Consider the following 17,820-nt stretch of genomic DNA (forward strand, 5'->3'; position numbering starts at 1 on the left):
GAATTGGCTAAAGTACGTTAAAAAAAAATTAGGCTAATGTTGCCACCAGGAAGACAAACAGCAAAATGAGTTTTAGATGCTTTGGAGGGAGAGATTATAGAGCTGATGGGTTGAGGAATAAAGCATCAAACATACATGTTTTCTGTGTTTTGTCTAGACTGGGACCATGATGCTTGCACTCATTCTTAGTCTCTTTCTGTGTGGTGTGCTACTTAGAGCGAGCCAAGGTATATATTACAATACAGCTAAAAAGCCTTGTAAGTTGTTTTCAGCCAGGTACATGCTCTGCAGGGAGACGTAATCTAGTATGGTCTGGACATAATAGATAGGTTTACAAACATGCTTTTAGAAAGGTCAAATACAAAGAGAGTCTGTGAGGTTGATACTGGTCATGAGGTGTTAACGGCACATGAGGTAGTAATGATCTATAGTCTCTGGCTCAGTTGGACAAGGCAGGAGGCAGGAACGAATGCACTTGGGAAATAAATGAAAAGCACTCATCTTCCCCTGTTCCCATTCAAATGGTTAACATAGAATTCTCTTCTTGCAGTTTTTTAGTAAGATTCATAAAACCAAAGGGGCAGATTTAGCTTGAGCTTTTCAATTTGAACAAAAGTTTTTATTATTAAAAGTCCACAAAAGTGCTATAATCCATCATGTTCTAGGAAGAAAATATGTCAGGAAGGTCACTCTGATTCTGGCAGTGGCAACTGGATAAAGCTGTAACTTTGCTTGCTAAACTCTGCTACATAATTGTTTTTTACTTCCCTGAGAAAAGGTGTGTAAGATCCAGCATTCAACATGAGGCCCACGGGCTGATAAGTCTGCTTTGTGATAAGACAGAGAAATATAATGAATCAAATGGACCAGATTGGGAAGGATTGATGGCGGTTTGTAGCACCCACAAACTTTGTTGTTAGTTTTAATCTGGGGATTGAAATTGATATCAAGTATTATTTATTATATAACACAGTAAATTTATCTCTACAGAAAATGAGCATGAACCGGGCTGTGGTGGCACACGCCTTTAATCCCAGCACTTGGGAGGCAGACGCAGGTGGATATCTGAGTTTGAGGCCAGCCTGGTCTACACAGTGAGTTCCAGGACAGCCTGGGCTATACAGAGAAACCCTGTCTCAAAAAACAAACAAACAAAAAAACAAAAACAAAAAAAAACAAAAAAAAAAGAAAAAAAAATGAGCATGATGCTGTATTCTCATAAGATATTAATTAATACTGCTATAAAATTATTTTTAAGAACAAGATATGAAGAAAATATTAACATCAACATAATTGGCCAACTAACATAGAAACAAATGCAAGCACTCATTCACTTCAGATTCATATAAGCACAGACGTAGCAGAGAGGCAGAATCAGAGAAGTGAGCAAGGCAATGACTACAAGGATGTACCATTAAGAAATTCCTAGTTTAAAGAATTGAAATGTTTCTTTTTTAAAAAATCATCTAGATTAAGCTAAAGTTGCCTAATTGTAAAAACAGAAGTACATTATGGGTCCCATAAGTTACTGCTGCTTCAGAGGCTCTGGCCTTCCCCCTTGTTTTACTTATTGTTCTTATTACTCTGGACAACTATCCAAGAACAACTTTAAGAAAAGGACTCATTAAATTCTAAAAGAGTCTTTAATTTTTTCTCTATTTCTTCCTTTATTTCTTTCTTGCCTTAGTGACCAAGTTATCACTAAGTAGGGCATTGTTCAGCTTCCATGTGTATGTGGGCTTTCTGTTGTTTTTGTTGTTATTGAAGACCAACCAGCCTTACTTAGTTCGTGGTGATCTGATAGGATATATAAGATTAATTCAATCTTCTTCTATCTGTTGAGGCCTATTTTGTGACCAATTTATGGTCAGTTTTGGGGAAGGTACCATGAGGTTCTGAGAAGAAATTATATTCTATTGTTTTAGGATGAAATATTCTATAAATATCTGTTAAATCCATTTGGTTCATAATTTCTGTTAGTTTCACAGTGTCTCTGTTTAGTTTCTATTTACATGATCTGTCTATTGCTGAGAGTCAGGTGTTGAAGTCTCCCACTATTATTGTGTGAGGTGAGATAACCCAATCACAAAAGAACACACATGTTATGTACTAACAGATAGGTGGATATTAGCCCCAAAGCTCAGAATACCCAAGATATAATTCACTGACAACATGAAGCTCAAGAAGAAGGAAGACCAAAGTGTGGGTGCTTTGGTCCTTCTTAGAAGGGGAAACAAAATACTCATAGGAGGAAATACAGAGAAAAGTGTAGAGCAGAGACTGAAGGAAAGGCCATCCAGAGATTGCCCCACCTAGGGATCCATAATCCCATATTCAGTCACTAAACCCAGACACTATTGTTGATGTTGAAAAGTGCTTGCTGACAAGAGCTTGATATAGCTGTCTCCAGAGAGGCTCTGTCAGAACCTTACAAATACAGAGGAGGATGTTTGCAGCCAACAATTGGACTGAGCATGGTGTCTTCAACGGAGGAGTTAGAGAAATGCCTGAAGAAGATGAAAGGGTTTGCAACACCATAGGAAGAACAACATCAACAACCAGATCCCCTAGAGCTTCCAGGGACTAAACCACCAACTAAGGAGTACACATGGAGGGACCCATAGCTCCAGCTGTCTTGTCTAAGGATGCAAGGCCAGCAGAGGATGGCTTTGTCTGGGCATTAATAAGAGGAGAGGCCCTTGGTCCTGTGAAGGCTAGATGCTCCCATGTAGGGGAATGCCAGGGCAGGGAGGCAGGAGTGGGTGGGTGGTCGGGGAAACACCCTCATAAGAGGAGGGGGGATGGCATAGGAGGCTTCTGGGGGAAGGGTATAATTTTTGAAATGTAAATAAAGAAAATATCCAATTAAAAAGGAAAGAAAAGAAAAGAAAAAAAGAAAAGGACTCATTTGTTTAGGCTCATGATTTCAAAGGAAGCAGTCTATCATAACAGAGAAAGTGAACAGAGCTGAAACCCCCATATCATGATAAGCATGAAGAAGGTTAAATGGGTTACAAGAAGGACCCAGAGCAATACAACCCTTAAGGACATACTCACCTCGAGAACAATTTACTCCAACTAGATTCAATGTCCATATTTCAATCAACAGTTTATGAACCGACAAGGCAGCGATCTGTTGATTATGTTAGAGTCCTCAGGATCTAACTGTCCCAGAAAGGAGCATTACAGATATATGTAGTGGTGAACTTTACTAAACCCCAAGCAGGTACTTCTTAATCTAATCACACTGGCAGTCAATATTAACAATTGCATCTCACTAGTAACAAGATGCTTGGAAAGGCTGTGAACCTTAAACTAAAATTGAGCAGGGAAGATAGGACAGAATCAAGACTTGGAAGAATGCCTTAGCAAAATCTCACTTAAAACTCTTTATAACACTTAAAGATGCATTCAGACTATAATTATAACTCATGAGACTATAGCCTCAGAGAAAGAATCATAAATGTAGCCTATTCAGGCCTCGCCATTTTAAAGAAGAAAAGAAGACTTGCTCAAGTCTATAGCCCTATTATTACCACTAGCAGCAACAGTAAAGTCAAAAAGACTTATATAAAAGCATAGGGTTCATAGTTCCTATAGTCAACACTCTTACAAAGTTTTCAAGGAAATACAAGCCCAGAGTTACTAAGTATAAGCAAAGGAGGATTTTTGAGATGGATGATTCCATCAGAATCTATGATATATTGTGATTACCTAAAAAGGTATGCGTATGTGTGTAGTTGGTACTTTTTTGTATATATAATCCATTTTCTCCCAAAGTTTTTTTTTTCTGATCATGTAACTCATAATAATCTGGTACAGAGTAGGCCAGAATAGTATTGATTCCTGACATCTGGCCAAGACATATTTAATCAGAATTCTTAAGATTTGTTTCTGAATACTTACAAGTTGCATGGATCTGATGAGGTGCTATGATTTGTATCTCACCTGCCACACTCATGGCCTAGAAATTTCTTCGTTGATGAAACAATATTTAGAGATGAAGCTGATAAATGGTATGTATGCCAAAGGGGATTTGCTGAAAGGCTAAGGCTGTTGTCAAGAAAATAGATTCATTATGAATATATGACTGGCCTATCTGATCTCTGTCCTGGGCTCACTTTCACTTCCACTGTGATATGAGGCAGCGAGAAGTGTCTCACCATAGGCTGGTGTCATACTCTCTCCCTCCAAGTCTTCCAAATCATGAGATAAATATTTTCCCCATACACAGGCAAATTCCAAAAATCCCTGCCCCCACCTACATTCCTCTTCTTCCCATTCTTATTGTCACCAGTCAAACTCAGAACCTTAGTCTTCCCACCAAACGACTAATAGCCTTCCCAACGGAGCATCTGTCTCCTTTTCTCTTCTGATCAAATTTGCTTCTTAGGATTCCTAGCAATGTTCCATCTGCGTTTCTTGTTTTCTCCTAAGGTTCAGTAGCTCATGCCCAGAAGAGCTGCTGAACGTATTAAGACTAAAGTCCACTGGTCTGGTTTTCATGGCTAACTCTAACTTTCACTTTTGACTGTATTATTTTCCTACCTATACCCACACTGAACTTGATTGCCTTGTGGAATAAGAACAACTTCCCCTCTTCTTTTCTCCTGGTCACCTGTTGACATAATTTTCAATTCTATTAAAAAATGCCCCATTAGTAAGGTGTTTATTAGTTTTTTGTTAAACTATTCTCCTAAACCCCACCATCTGTGCTTCTCTAGGGAGAACGTCACATATACCTGCATAAAACTCACATGTATAGTTGCCTCCATATCAGTAACAACATAAGTAGTTTGCTTATGACTATTTATATCTATTTCTAAATGTCTTATGTGGTAGTTGTGATGAAAATGTCTCCCCAGAATCAGCTATTTGGACACTTGATCTCCAGGTGGTGGTGCTGTTTGAGGAGATTGTAGCAGTGCTTTGGGGAGATGGAGCTTTGTTGGAAGAGATATGATGCTAGGGGTGGGCTTTGAGTATTTTTAGTTCCAGTTCACTTAAATATTACCCTCTGCTTTGTGCTTGTATTTGAAGATGTCAGCTCTCAGCCTTCTGCTTCTGCTATCCCTCTATACTGTCAAAGACTCCAATTTCTCTGAATAAATAAATTTCTTTTCTATAATTGGCCTTGATCATTAAGTTTTTTTGTAAGAGCAACAGAAATGATTAGAACTTGGTTCACCTCTTCCAGCAAGTCTTTGTATTTCTGAAATGTTAAATAAATTTAATAACAGAAAGAGATTTAATTCACAAACATAGTGAAACACATACCTTACATTAGGTCAAGCCTTTTATGTAGGCCAGTTTTTACAATGTACAGATCACACTTAATGAAATAGAGGCATCTAGAGCCTTGAATTCAAGCAGTATGCACTGAAGGACTGACTATGGTTCTCCTTAATGCTTTGGACATAGAGCTGAAAAGGCTGTATCATAAGTAAATCCAAATGGCAATACATGGGGAGTAGAAAAAAAATTCTGCCAGAACTGACTGACATGGAGTTCTCCCAGAAACCTTTTCTTTCAGGGGCATGAGTTGAAATTCATCACTGTGATCCCTTTGATTTTTTTATCCTTTTTTTTTTTTTTTTTTTTTTTTTTTTTTTCTGATTTTAAAGTCAGACATTCAGTGGTAGGCTTGTGGGAGATGGGGCATTTCTGTAGGTGAGCAAACTAGCACTGCTGGAGATACAAATAACCACTCCATAGAGTTTTCTTATTCTGTGCACACTGAGATGAGGCAGATAAGAGTCTAAATGATTAGGCAGTACTTTAGGAAGTTGCCTAAGGAAACCATACTGTTCTTATTTCACTCTTGTCCATGGGATAGAATTTAGAAAAGAAGCTTATTATTTTCCAAAAAAGTAATATTTATAGGTACAACTATAAGCTATGCTGGCTCTTCTGTAGACAATTTTCATTTTAACTATGACTATCATTTAGTCTTAAAAATGTTTTAAGCTTAGAAAATAAAGCAAATTCTGCCAGGGATTTGAACATCTAACCCCAACAATTTTCAAGGGAAAATTATCCAAGTTGAAGAGCAGTGCATTCATCAAACATAACAGCAGATTTCTTTCTTTTAAGTAAAATTATATCCAAGAACATTAAATCTTATGAGTTTAGTTTACTCTAGGCAATGTAACACTCATAAGAATTCTAAATTCACTACCATTGTATTTATTCTTATTACATAACATAATGCTCAATCTATATTATGAACAATCTTATTTAGCTATGGATCATCAGGCTCTATCTTTCTGTAATGTCTGGGTGACTTTTACTGACCTAAACTTAAGAATGTGCCATGCTAAATATGAACATACTCTCTGTATCTATTCTGTATCCACTCGTCTTAACCTTGATGTTTACTGCAACAAAACACTCAATCTCTTCACTTTTATGTACCAAAGAAGAGTAATGTTGATGATATCTAGCTCATGGGGTTGTTAAATGATACATGTGAAGTTGAAGCACCAACTGGGGATGGGGCTGGAGAACAGAGAGAAAGTTGGTGAGCATAGGAAGTTAATGTACTGGAGAGAATTACCGCAGTTATATCTCTTAGCCCCTTGTCAAGTATGGATATTTCATCACATATTTTTTAATAATATTAGTGTACTATGAGCAGAATGATTCTTCTTTACTCTGCTTACTGTTGTCACTTGTACTTAATGACCATGAACTTAAAGGAAAAGTGTTAGCTCTCCCTACCATATAGTGCCTAATTTTTTCTTGACCTGGAAAGCACTGTGAGGTAAGAGTGTGCAACTGCTCCTCCATGGCTGTGCACCTGCACTATTCATAGCCTTGTCCTCCACTTCCCTCTTTGGCTGTAGATCATTACACTGGATGGGTTTCATCCTCCATATGTGTTCTGGCAGGAGCAGGTACCCAAAGAAACAAGAGGTATTAAATCTCTGATCACTCTCACCTATTCAAATACATATCTCTGGCCTTCTCATCCTGCTGCTATGATGTCCCCTTTACACTTCTTCAGATTATAGAAGCAAGCTATTTGAAGAGAATATTATCTTGGCCTTGCTTCTATTGGCAATGCATCTATTGGCATGCCAATTCAAATTGGCATGCATTTCTCTTTCTTTCACAGAGAAACTCATTAATACAACTTTCCTTTGCTATCTCTAAGTTCATTTCTCTTTTATACCTGGTCCAATCAGACTGACAAGCCAGCAACTCCTTAGAAGAATACCTTGTGCTAGACAGCAATGAGTTCCTTTTCTCAGTACAGTGAAAGACCCTCTGATAAACAGCATTTGATATTTGAGTTCCTTCATGAATTTCTGCCATTGCTTGGCTTCTGGAATATAGTATTTGTCTGGCTCGCAACCCTACTTTTGCCTCTTTGTCACTCTTTACAGATTCTCTCTGTCTTCCTGTGTTCACATTGCAGGGCTCAGTCAAAGCTAGGTTTCTTCTCTTGGTGCACTGGCACACTTTTGGCAATCCAGCTCATGAGTCAAATATTCCAAAATGTATGTCTTCAACCCAGCCATTGCCACTGAACTTAAAGCTGAATTTGAACTTTGCTTTACCACTTTGGTTATTTAAGCAGATTTCAAATTCTTGGCCTTAAACGGACTTTATATTCTCTTCTAAGCTCTATTTTTCATTCAACTTAGTTATCTCCATAATAGGCAAGTCATTTAGCCAGCTGCTGAGTCATCCACTACTCTCTCTCAACTTCCTAGTTGGAAAACAGCAATGCCCCTCTTAGCGAAGACAGGCAGGCAGACAGACAGACAGACAGACAGACAGACAGACAGACAGACAAAAATGAAAGGAAGAAAGAATGAATCTTGGAAGCTAATGGTTTTGTACCTCGTCCTCACCTGCATACCTTTTACCTTCTCCTACATTTTTCTGTGCTATGTATTAGCTACTGCCTTACACAGCATATTTAATTATTTTATTCATTGGTCTTAATTTGTTTTGCTATCTGCACAAAACAAGTTTTTGTATCATTTATTCTACTTCTTTTTAAAGGTTTATTTTATTTGTAAGAGAGAGAGAAAGAGAAAGAGAATGAGAGAGAGAGAATGAGAGAAAGAGAATGAGAGAGAGAGAATGAGAGAGAGAGAATGAGAGAGAGAGAATGAGAGAGAGAGAACAAGAGAGAGAGAGAGAGAGAGAGAGAGAGAGAGAGAGAGAGAGAGAGAGAGAGAGAATGTCTGTGTGACTGTGTGTTGGCATGTCCAAGGGACTAAGAAAACCAGAGATATTATATCCTCTTGTAGGTGGAGTTGCAGGCAGTTTTGAAATACCTATGTGGGTTATGGGGACTAAACTCAGTTCTCTTAACTGCTATGGCAATTATTTGGACCCTTTATTCTCTTCCTTATTGCAGTAGCCTGTCTCTATGTAGGCAGTCTTGAAGGATATAGAGCTTCACTAGACACTTCTGAAAGGCTATCCAGTAACTTTGACTATTGATTTCTTTTTACTTCATGATCTTCTACATGAGTCTTAGAACTATACTGAACTTTGTGTATGTCTTTAATACACAAGCCACTTAATGCAGCACAAAGTTAGTTTTTAGTTAGTTGCTAGCTAGTTAGCTAGTTAGTGTTTCTTTAGTTTATAGGTGATATGTTTGTTATACATCATTTTATGAGTTGAGCTTAGGTGGCTTTTCTTTAAATTCATTTCTTTCTTTTTGCCTACACTGGAGCAGATCAGTCCTCTTTTTACCTCCTACATCAGTGTTTAGTGTGGCCATTTATAGTTTATACAATGCTTAAGCTTAATGTCATTTTCAAAACCAGAAATTCCTCTGTATGCTTTATCACCAAGACCTTCTACTAAAGCTGATAATTTCAACCCCCGGGGAATTCAAAACTGTATATTGTTATACTCAGAAATTTTTCTGTTTCCTTGACATTTGTTTTCTCAAAATAGGGGAGTTCTTTGCATTTGAAAAAAGTCCCTTTGCCCCTCAAATTCATGAGTATTTCTCTGTATTTTAACTTGAAGCTGTGATGTCCTGTATGCTCTGCTGCCTTTACAGTATTACAGTATGGAAATTGGAGAGAGATTTGTAGAATTTCCAGAAGCCCATAAGCAGGCATCAATGGGTGATATTTGAACATGGCATCACTCTCTGGAAGGCAGTGAACGTAATGATCACCATCGTGAAACATTCTCATCCCAGATTGCTGGAACTGAGGTCACCTGAAGCCAGTCTAATTGAAGGCACCACATTCACTCTCATGTTATTTGATTCCTTTGCTTTCTGCAGTATTCTATTTTGTTTTCTGGATACACAACCATACCATCTGTGGGTAATTATGCATTTGATTTTGCATGCATAGTGTTTACCATTCTATTTATGTTTGTTGTATCAAATGAGATGCGTATGTGTGTTTTTTTACAACCATGGAAGTAGTATTCTGGATACTTGAAGACTAGTTATTACCGTGGATGTAAGTTTCCCATAGTTATCCTTTATCATTGTAGGTACATCTTTATACCTACATTTCAGAATTTTAAAAATTGATGTTAAAATCAACTGTGCTTTCATTAACAGTGAGATTCAATAATATAATCAATGTTCTTATTAAATTTATTGTATGATATAAAACTTACTTTTAAACAATTATTCTAGTCACTTTCTGGGTTGAGGCCTTAAGAATAAACTAAGAACCTATATCTATATGTGAAATGACCAGCAGTTTCTTTTCTTTTATGTGTACTATGATTTTTTGTTTTTGTTTTTATTTTTCATGTTATTGTGCCACTTTTTGTTATATGAAAGTGATTTGGGCCATTTTCCCAACATTCTTTTGATTATATCCAATTAATAAGCCATTATAAAATTATCCTTTATTTAAAGTAACTTGCCTTTGGCTCTATCTACAATAGATTAAGAGTAAGATTTAAAAATGTAAAGAGAAATTGCTCTAAAAAATGTAATGGTTTTCATAGTATTCTTTTTTTTTAGGCTTTTACTTACTTTTGTCATAAAATTTGATTATAATCACAGTTTGTGTGTTTTAGAAATATTTATCAATAAATTAAAAATGCTAAAGCAGCCACAAGTATAAAATTAGTTCACTACTGTGTATGTTGAAGATGAGGGTTCAGACTTGATTGAAAGGGGCTCTTACATGCAATCCTGTGAAATGGTCTACTTTTCCAAATTCTTAGGAAGGTGTTATTGCAGTTTTATCAATTACTCTAAAGCCAATGTTTGTGTTATCTGGCCAAATAATCCTAATACCTTAAGCTATGTACCAATATATTCATATATAACAGGTATTCATAAACAACAACGATCAGTGTGTGATTGCTTTCAGCAGTGGTTTTTTTATGCTAACAGTGGTCAACAGATCAAATGAAAAAGTCCACAGCGCGAGGTGAGATGTGATTGTCTGCTCAGTGGATCACTTTTAATGTTCATAGGTTTTGGTGCCATAAGAAATATCAGTGCATAATTGAAAATTAGAAGATTTAAAATAAAGTGTATAGAGTATTACTTTCTCTAAAAGTATCTTTTTACAAATTTCCAATACTTTTGAAGCATTAGTATATAAGTGATACATATAATAGAACCTTATATGTTTCCACTTAAAATTCTTTCTGTAGGCTTAGATTTTTTTCCAAACCTACTTTATTTAAGGTTCTTACATGTATCAACCTTCGTTCTAGCCCACTGACCAAAGGTAGGAAATAAAAGATAGTTAATAGGTCAAGGGGGTGGTGAACTGGTTTAGAAATAGTTCTTTGGTGGCAATTTCAAACTTCGTTGTCAGAATAACAACAGTCTAGTCCAATAGCAAACACCAAACATGAATCAGAAGTAGTGGCATGATCCAGCAGAAACCACAAGGCTCAGCTGAATCGGCATGAGTCAGTGGAAGTGGCCTAAATCAGCCAGAATACCATGAGAAGTTCTCTGGTGCATTTCTTTCTATGAAGTAAATACCAGGGAAGACCAGCGAAGACCAAGGAAGATCAGCAAAACTAGGGAAAACCAGGAAAGCAATGTGCCATAAAGTGTGCTTGTCCCTTCACTGTGGGGTTCCATTTATACTCTTCGCAAACATCATATACCCTCTCAAATGTTTGCTCCAGCAAAATATCACATGTTCTCTTACATGTCTGCTTTAGCAAAACATCCCCTTACAAGGGAGTTTCCAGAAAAACATTTTGTGACACAACTGTGTTTATAAAGAAACCAGAAATTTCCACTTCAGCTTTCTTAACTCTTCCATGTAAAAACATGTGTCGTACTTGAAAACTGATCACTCACTCATATCTTGTCTCCTCCATTACAAGTCCACTGCTGCCCTTTAGTCCAAAGTCTCTTCCCATAATTTATTGGGACTGGTCAAATTGACTTCAATCTTTTACTTTCATTACTCATGTATGGTATCCTGAATAAACTGCCTCCTTACCTCCACTGACATTAGCTACATATAAGTTTTGTTCTTTTTAACTAACCTCAGATGGCTTGTTTAAAAATGAGGTCATTGACCTCTAAGGTACTTTTGGATTTTCTTGAGGTTTTTTGTTTGTTTGTTTGTTTGTTTGTTGGTTGGTTGGTTGGTTGGTTTGTTTATTTACATTTTAAATGTTATATACCTTCCTGATTTCCTCTCTGAAAATCCTCCATCCCACCACCCCTCCTCTCTGCCTCCATGAGAGTGCTTTACCACCCACCTACCTACTCTCACCTCACAGCCCTAGCATTCCCCTAAACTGGGACATCAAGCCTTCACAGGACCAAGGGCTTCCCCACCCTTTGACACCAGATAAGGTCATCCTCTGATACATATGCAGCTGGAGCAAAGGGTCCCTCCATGTGTACTTTGTGGTTGGTGGTTTAGTCCCGGGGAGCTGTGGAGCATCTGGTTGGTTGATATTGCTCTTCCTATGGGGTTGCATACCCCTTCAGCTCCTTCAGTCCTGGCTGCCTCCTGTGGTAGCCAGATGCCCTTATTCTCTTACTTAGGCAGAGGTTTTAGCAAGACTATCTATCTCATAGTCAAGTAATATTACTCAGACTGACTTATACATAACAATTCTGGATTAACATTTTTGAGATGGATGGATAGTCCATCCCTCAACTGGGGGGCTGTGTCTAACCTCTGGATATGGTCTCTACAGGTTCTCTCTGCCCTTTGTTGGGATTTCAGCTAATTTCATCCCCATTGGGTCCTGGGGGTCTCTTGCTTTCCTGGCATCTGGGACTTTCTGTTGGCTACCCCTAGTTCCCCATCCCCCATTGCTACACACCTCTGTTCAATTTCCTAACCCTCTGCACATCTTCCCTGTCTTTTCCCACAACTGATCCTGTGGCCCCTTTTCTCTCCTCCCCCCTCTCTTCCTCCAAAGTCCTGACCACTGTTTACCTCCCATGATTATTTTGTTCCCCCTTCTAAGTAGGATTGAGGCATCCACACTTTGGTCTTCCTTCTTTTTGACCTTCACATGGTCTGTAAGTTGTATTGTGGGTATTTTGAGCTTTCTTTCTAGTATCTACTTATCAGTGAGTACATACCATGTGTGTTCTTTTATGACTGTGTTAACCTCACTCAAGATTATATTTTCTTGTTCCATCCATTTGCCTGTGAATTTCATGAAATCATTGTGAGGCCTCACATAGCTTCTTAGGAGTGTTTTGTTGTTGTTGTTTTTTTTTTTTTTTTTTTTTTTTTTTTTTTTTTTTTTTAAATAGCTTGTTTAGGTAGACCTTGCTTCAGAGTAAATTTTTCATTTTAAAAATGAGGGAATAGCAAATGTGTAGCAGACACTTGTTAACACAATGCTCAACAAGCTGAAGCAGGAGGATTATGAGTTCAACAATGCAAGGACAGCTACCTAATTCTGGATCAGTCTGGGCTATATGAAGACACTGCTACAAAAATAAAAGAAGAGATGGAAAAAGAAAAGAAGACTGGAAGGAAGAAGGCAAGCAAGGAAAGACTTAACAAAGGAAAGAAGGAAAGAGAGAAAGAGGGAGGGAGGGAAGGAAGAGGAAGAGGAGGAGGAAGAGGAGGGGTGGAAGAAAAGCAGGCAGGAAGAAAACACTAAAGAATTTTAACAAAGAATGAAGGGTCATTTATTTGCCTAAGCCCAGAAAGTCACACCCCCATGCACACATTTCTCTTCTGGCCAGTGAGTTTTCCTCCTCAAGGACACTATTATTTACATGGTGCAAGATTGATTTTCCTGTGGCTCTAGAAAGCAAAACTGGAAACTGTGTTATTTCCCATTAATTTAAGGGATTTTTCCCCTAATAATTAAAGCTATGGAAAATCAGAAGGCTGGTTTAACATTCTAAAGTTGGAAGGTGGGTACTTCTTTGTTGTCTGGAAGTAGAAATTGGCACAGCTTTAAGAGGAATTCTTCAATTGGGTCCCAACAAGTTCTACTGCAGCTCAAAGGAAGTCTGATGAGGAGATTTGTGAAGACAGTGCTTGTTAGCATGTGGACAGTCATTGCTGCTAACTATAGGAAGGGACATTTGAAGGGAACATGACAAATAACCATGTGAGTTAGAGGACACTCATTGTTAGCTGTCCAGTCTCATCGAAAACAAAAGAACAGAGCAATGGCAGCATGGAGGGAACTCTCAAATGCACAGCTACTTCTCCGGTTTATTAGAGTTACAAAAAGCCTTACCAACTGCGTATCCTCTTGCTATGAGGAGCTAGGAAGCCAGGAAGACTAGAATCTAACCAAGCAGGATTGTTGATGTTTCATATAGAAGTCTTTTCAAAATAATAGTGTTCCTTCACCAACCAAGACTCAGGCTAGGACACAGAGTAAAAACTGCCAACTAGACAGTAGACATGACTAGGAATCTGAAGAGTTTCCTACATCCATTGATTGAGATTATCACCTTTCCTCAGCCAAAGGCATCATAGTAATAGCTTGGCCTCAGGATCCAGTTGATTGGGGTTATAACTTGTCTCTGACACTTCTCATCAGTGTTACTTCAGAAAACTTAACCAAACTCTCTCTTCTTACATTTCCCTTACTGGAGGACAGGAAAGCTCTTTAGCCCAGTTATGAGAGCAAGTTTACATAAAGAATGCCAGAATGTAGCACACAGTAGGTCTGGCTGCACTTGCTACTGGTTCCTTTCTTATACTCTTCTTGTATTGGGCTAGTTGATCACCATGCTTTTCTTATTCCCAAGCATCTCCCTGTCTTAGCTGTCAATTGTTAACTCTCTGCAGGAGAAATTCCTACTGAGTTAATCATTACCTTCTTTTCCCAGCAGAGCTTTGGTATCAGAGGACTTCTTGGTGCATCTATGTAGCCTCAAGATGGGGAGCATTCTTTGTCTTTAATAATAGCTGCTAAAACTTATATCCTGATGGCAAGAATGACAGATCAGATGGGACTTCCTGAGTCAGTGACTTTGATGTACTTCCTGTGTGAACCTGTATGGCCCAACTATAACTAAGGGAAAGGCTACTTACAGATAATGTGAATAGACTATGACCTTGCCTGTTAGGACAGCGATCCAAACAGGTCATGTTCTCTTTCCCTGGCTAAGTCCAGAGTCCTGAGCAGAAAGGGAAAGATCATTGTATGAGGACATTTGCATGTACTCTTACCTGCTGGAGGCTGGGCTTTTGGCCAGGAGCATGCTCTTCCTCCTGCTGGATGTTGGTGTTATAAGCTTCTTCTGCCTTTATCTCCATGAAAAGAGAAAAAAAGAAAGGTGGGGGTTTTGTTTGACTCCATATTTGATTTCTCTTTGTATACTAGTTTTCAGAAGAGCACTTATCATAGGATAGGCATGTGACAGCATCATGCTTAGTCAATGCACATGCAGGAACATCCAAGGAAGCGTGTGTCAGGGTGGGTATGTGGGTGAAAATTCTGATTCCCTTATCTTATTCACTGCTGGTCACTCAGGTGGTTCTGCTTTGTGCCTATCTCCAGGAATGCAAAAATGTCTCTGACTTGGTTTATAAAATGCCCGTTGACTATATTCTTGAAAATGTTAAGTCAACGTTGATGGGAAGATTCAAATCCAACTAACTTCCTCTAACTATCTTCGTCATCCACCAATCCCGAATACTTAAATGGATGGTGTGGCTCCAGAGCTAAGACCTTGAAATAAAAATAGCAAAGTGAGTCTCTTTGCTTGTCATAGTTAAAACAGAACAAATTACTGGGCACAGTTTCAAGGATCCTAGAGAAAAAATCTTGGTGAGGAGGGGGGCACAGTGGCAAAGACACTGACATAAAGCTACAGCTTGAAAAAATGCCAGGGTCCACTCAAAACCCACTGGGCATTTATCTGGCAATGAACAGTGACCATGAAGGCCAAGTTTCAGTTTTGCCACTCAATTAGTGATGGAAGCATTTTCCTAATAAGTTCAGGTCATTTGTACTTCTCTTGTAACTGCTTGTTCATTGAAGCTGCCATGCTAGAGAGAGCCAGAAACTATAATCCAAGAGTGGGGGCAGGCATTCCTCTTATCAAGCTTTTGACACAAATATTTACACTGCATTTTTTTACTTCTATTATTCTGAAAAAAAAAAAAGATTTTGTAGTTTTTTTTCCTGACATATGCCAAAGCAGGTTTTTAAATTTTGCAAGTATGCAAATAGCAAATGGAATAAGAAATTCATGCAGATGCTTTCCCAGATTTTCAAATGCAGAACATCATGTTATGCTGGTTCCAGAAGTTATAATTGCACTTAAAAGTCCTGCCTTGGTGTGGCATTTGGGGACTTTAGGGACTCTGCACACTAATTCATGTCTGACTTTTACAGTTTTGTAATCAGCCCTATTCATAAGAACCAGTTTATAAAAAACAGATTTTTTCTCTGAAAGGCAAAGCAGTGATTAATGAGGGAAGAGCCTCTGGTGCTCTAGAGCCCAGTAAATAGGTGGCACTCTGGCCACGCCCTACAATTTCTGCCACAGTCTTCAACTCCCATATTCTTTGAGAGAGCTCTTTCTGGCTGTTCATGTGCAGAAGACAGTGTCTCCTTTGGGGCAGTATGCATTGTGTTGTGCCCCCTCTCCTCTTCTCTCCCCGAGATCTTTTAGTAATCTATCCCAAGTGGCAAACTTTCAGGAATGCCTTCTTTAGAAGTCTTTCAAAGTGTGTAAGCTTGTATCATTCCTGTCTTCTTAGGAATAAAGAAAAGCTCTTTATAGAACTGGAAACGTTTCCTTTCAAACAAAGGCAATGGAGTACTCCCCGGGGCTGAGCCAACACAATTCATTCCTTTGCCTCCTGAGACCCAAATGGTGAAAGACACGAGTGTCTTCCCTTCAAACAGTTCCAAGAGCCTAGGTCTGGAAGGACATTCCATCCAGAATGTCTGCACACACTGGAGAGACAGTAGCTCCAGCTCCTGTGTCATGCTGTCTAATCTAGGACATCTGGCCACCCTATGTGGGATCCTGTCTTCTGCATGCCCTCCAGTGCAAGCAGGACATGTCCTGTGTGTGGGAGTGCTGGCTGCCATGGAAATGAAGCCAATTAGAAAAGACAATAGTGGCAGAGTTGGCTCATGGTTGGGTCTTGCACTGGAAAGTAATTATTGGCAGCCAAATTACCTTCATTCTATGTAAATTAATTTTTAAGACAGACAAGCATTTACCCTAAAACTTCAGATATATTTTCTGATTATTATTATTATTATTATTATTATTATTATTATTATTATTATTATTCCTCTAAAAGGTTTGGGCAATATGCTAACTTAACATAAAATGAACTAAAGCAACATTTTTAGATTTAAGATATATTTCTCTGATGCCTGGGTGAGACCTATACTCCTAGGATCACCACCAGAGGGTTTTATCGATGACAATGTACAAAGCCTCAAATCTACCCAACCTGGGCTGCAGAGTAGAAGGGAGTAGGGCATGGAGATGGAGGAGGGGGCCCTACTTTAAAAGATTATCAACCTGGGAAACAGAAGAGTTGGCTTTCCTTCTCTCTACATTGCCTTATTCTGAAATTTTAAGAATTGTATTAACTTCTCAGTTTCAGGACTTGTAGTCTTTGAGACCTGAAAGAAAACTAACAAATTAAATTTACTGGAATATAAACTACAAGAAACAAGCCAATAGAACAAAGGTTGGAGAGCTATCAAGGGAGAGCACATAAACTGTTCAGTATGCAGAACAGCCTAGATTTTAGCCTAGAACTGGTAGGAGCCATTAAGCCACTTTAGTTAACCAGCACCTATTTTCCCATAGGATATATATGTCAGCATGTTCAAGGGCTCAGGCTTTCTGTCTCCTCCAACACAATGGCTTGGTTTGCCAATCAAATGCTGAGTACTCAAATATCAATGTGTTTAAACTGGTGTCTTCATTATTGTGCAGATGGGTCTCTATTTGATTTTATTTCCTTTCAATTGTGTGTCTCTGATTTTTCGTCATTTTCGTAAATGGCAATACCACACATTAAGTTTTCAGCCAATATTCAGTGTACCCAGTTTGGCTACTTTTCACCCCTGAATTTAAGCCAGCAGAAGATCTTGAAACTTTTCAGTTCATTTTTGTGCATTACTTCTGTGAAGTCAAAATGGCTTCCCATTAGCTCAAAACCCACATGGTTTTGTTTCTTAATTTTTCTCATTGAAGCCCTTTACTGGGTTGATTTAGTTTGCCTGGATTTGTGCTCATGCAGTAAGCAGTGGCTATGTCTCCTGGGTAAATATCCTTTTTGTTCACTTTTAGATTATAAACTCAACTTTTCAGCCAGGGGTACAAAATAGCAACAGTTTCCCTTTTACCATACACTGGCTGGGGTAGCAGGAGCCACAGAGACAGCAGTGGAATAGATGTTACGATAGGTCCCC

At 38.5% G+C, this 17,820-nt stretch overlaps 1 long non-coding RNA gene across 1 annotated transcript in view; it reads right to left on the reverse strand.

Annotated features, from left to right (window-relative positions):
* The window catches only part of LOC143443200 (uncharacterized), a 49,382-nt gene extending 34,972 nt beyond the window's left edge, over positions 1 to 14,410 (reverse strand). The window contains exon 1 of the long non-coding RNA XR_013111965.1: positions 14,242 to 14,410. This is a non-coding gene — a long non-coding RNA (uncharacterized LOC143443200). The remainder of the gene's footprint in view (positions 1 to 14,241) is intronic.
* Between the last annotated feature and the right edge of the window lie 3,410 nt (positions 14,411 to 17,820).

Source organism: Arvicanthis niloticus, chromosome 8, assembly GCF_011762505.2.
Source record: "Arvicanthis niloticus isolate mArvNil1 chromosome 8, mArvNil1.pat.X, whole genome shotgun sequence".
NCBI classification, from domain to species: Eukaryota; Metazoa; Chordata; class Mammalia; order Rodentia; family Muridae; genus Arvicanthis; species Arvicanthis niloticus.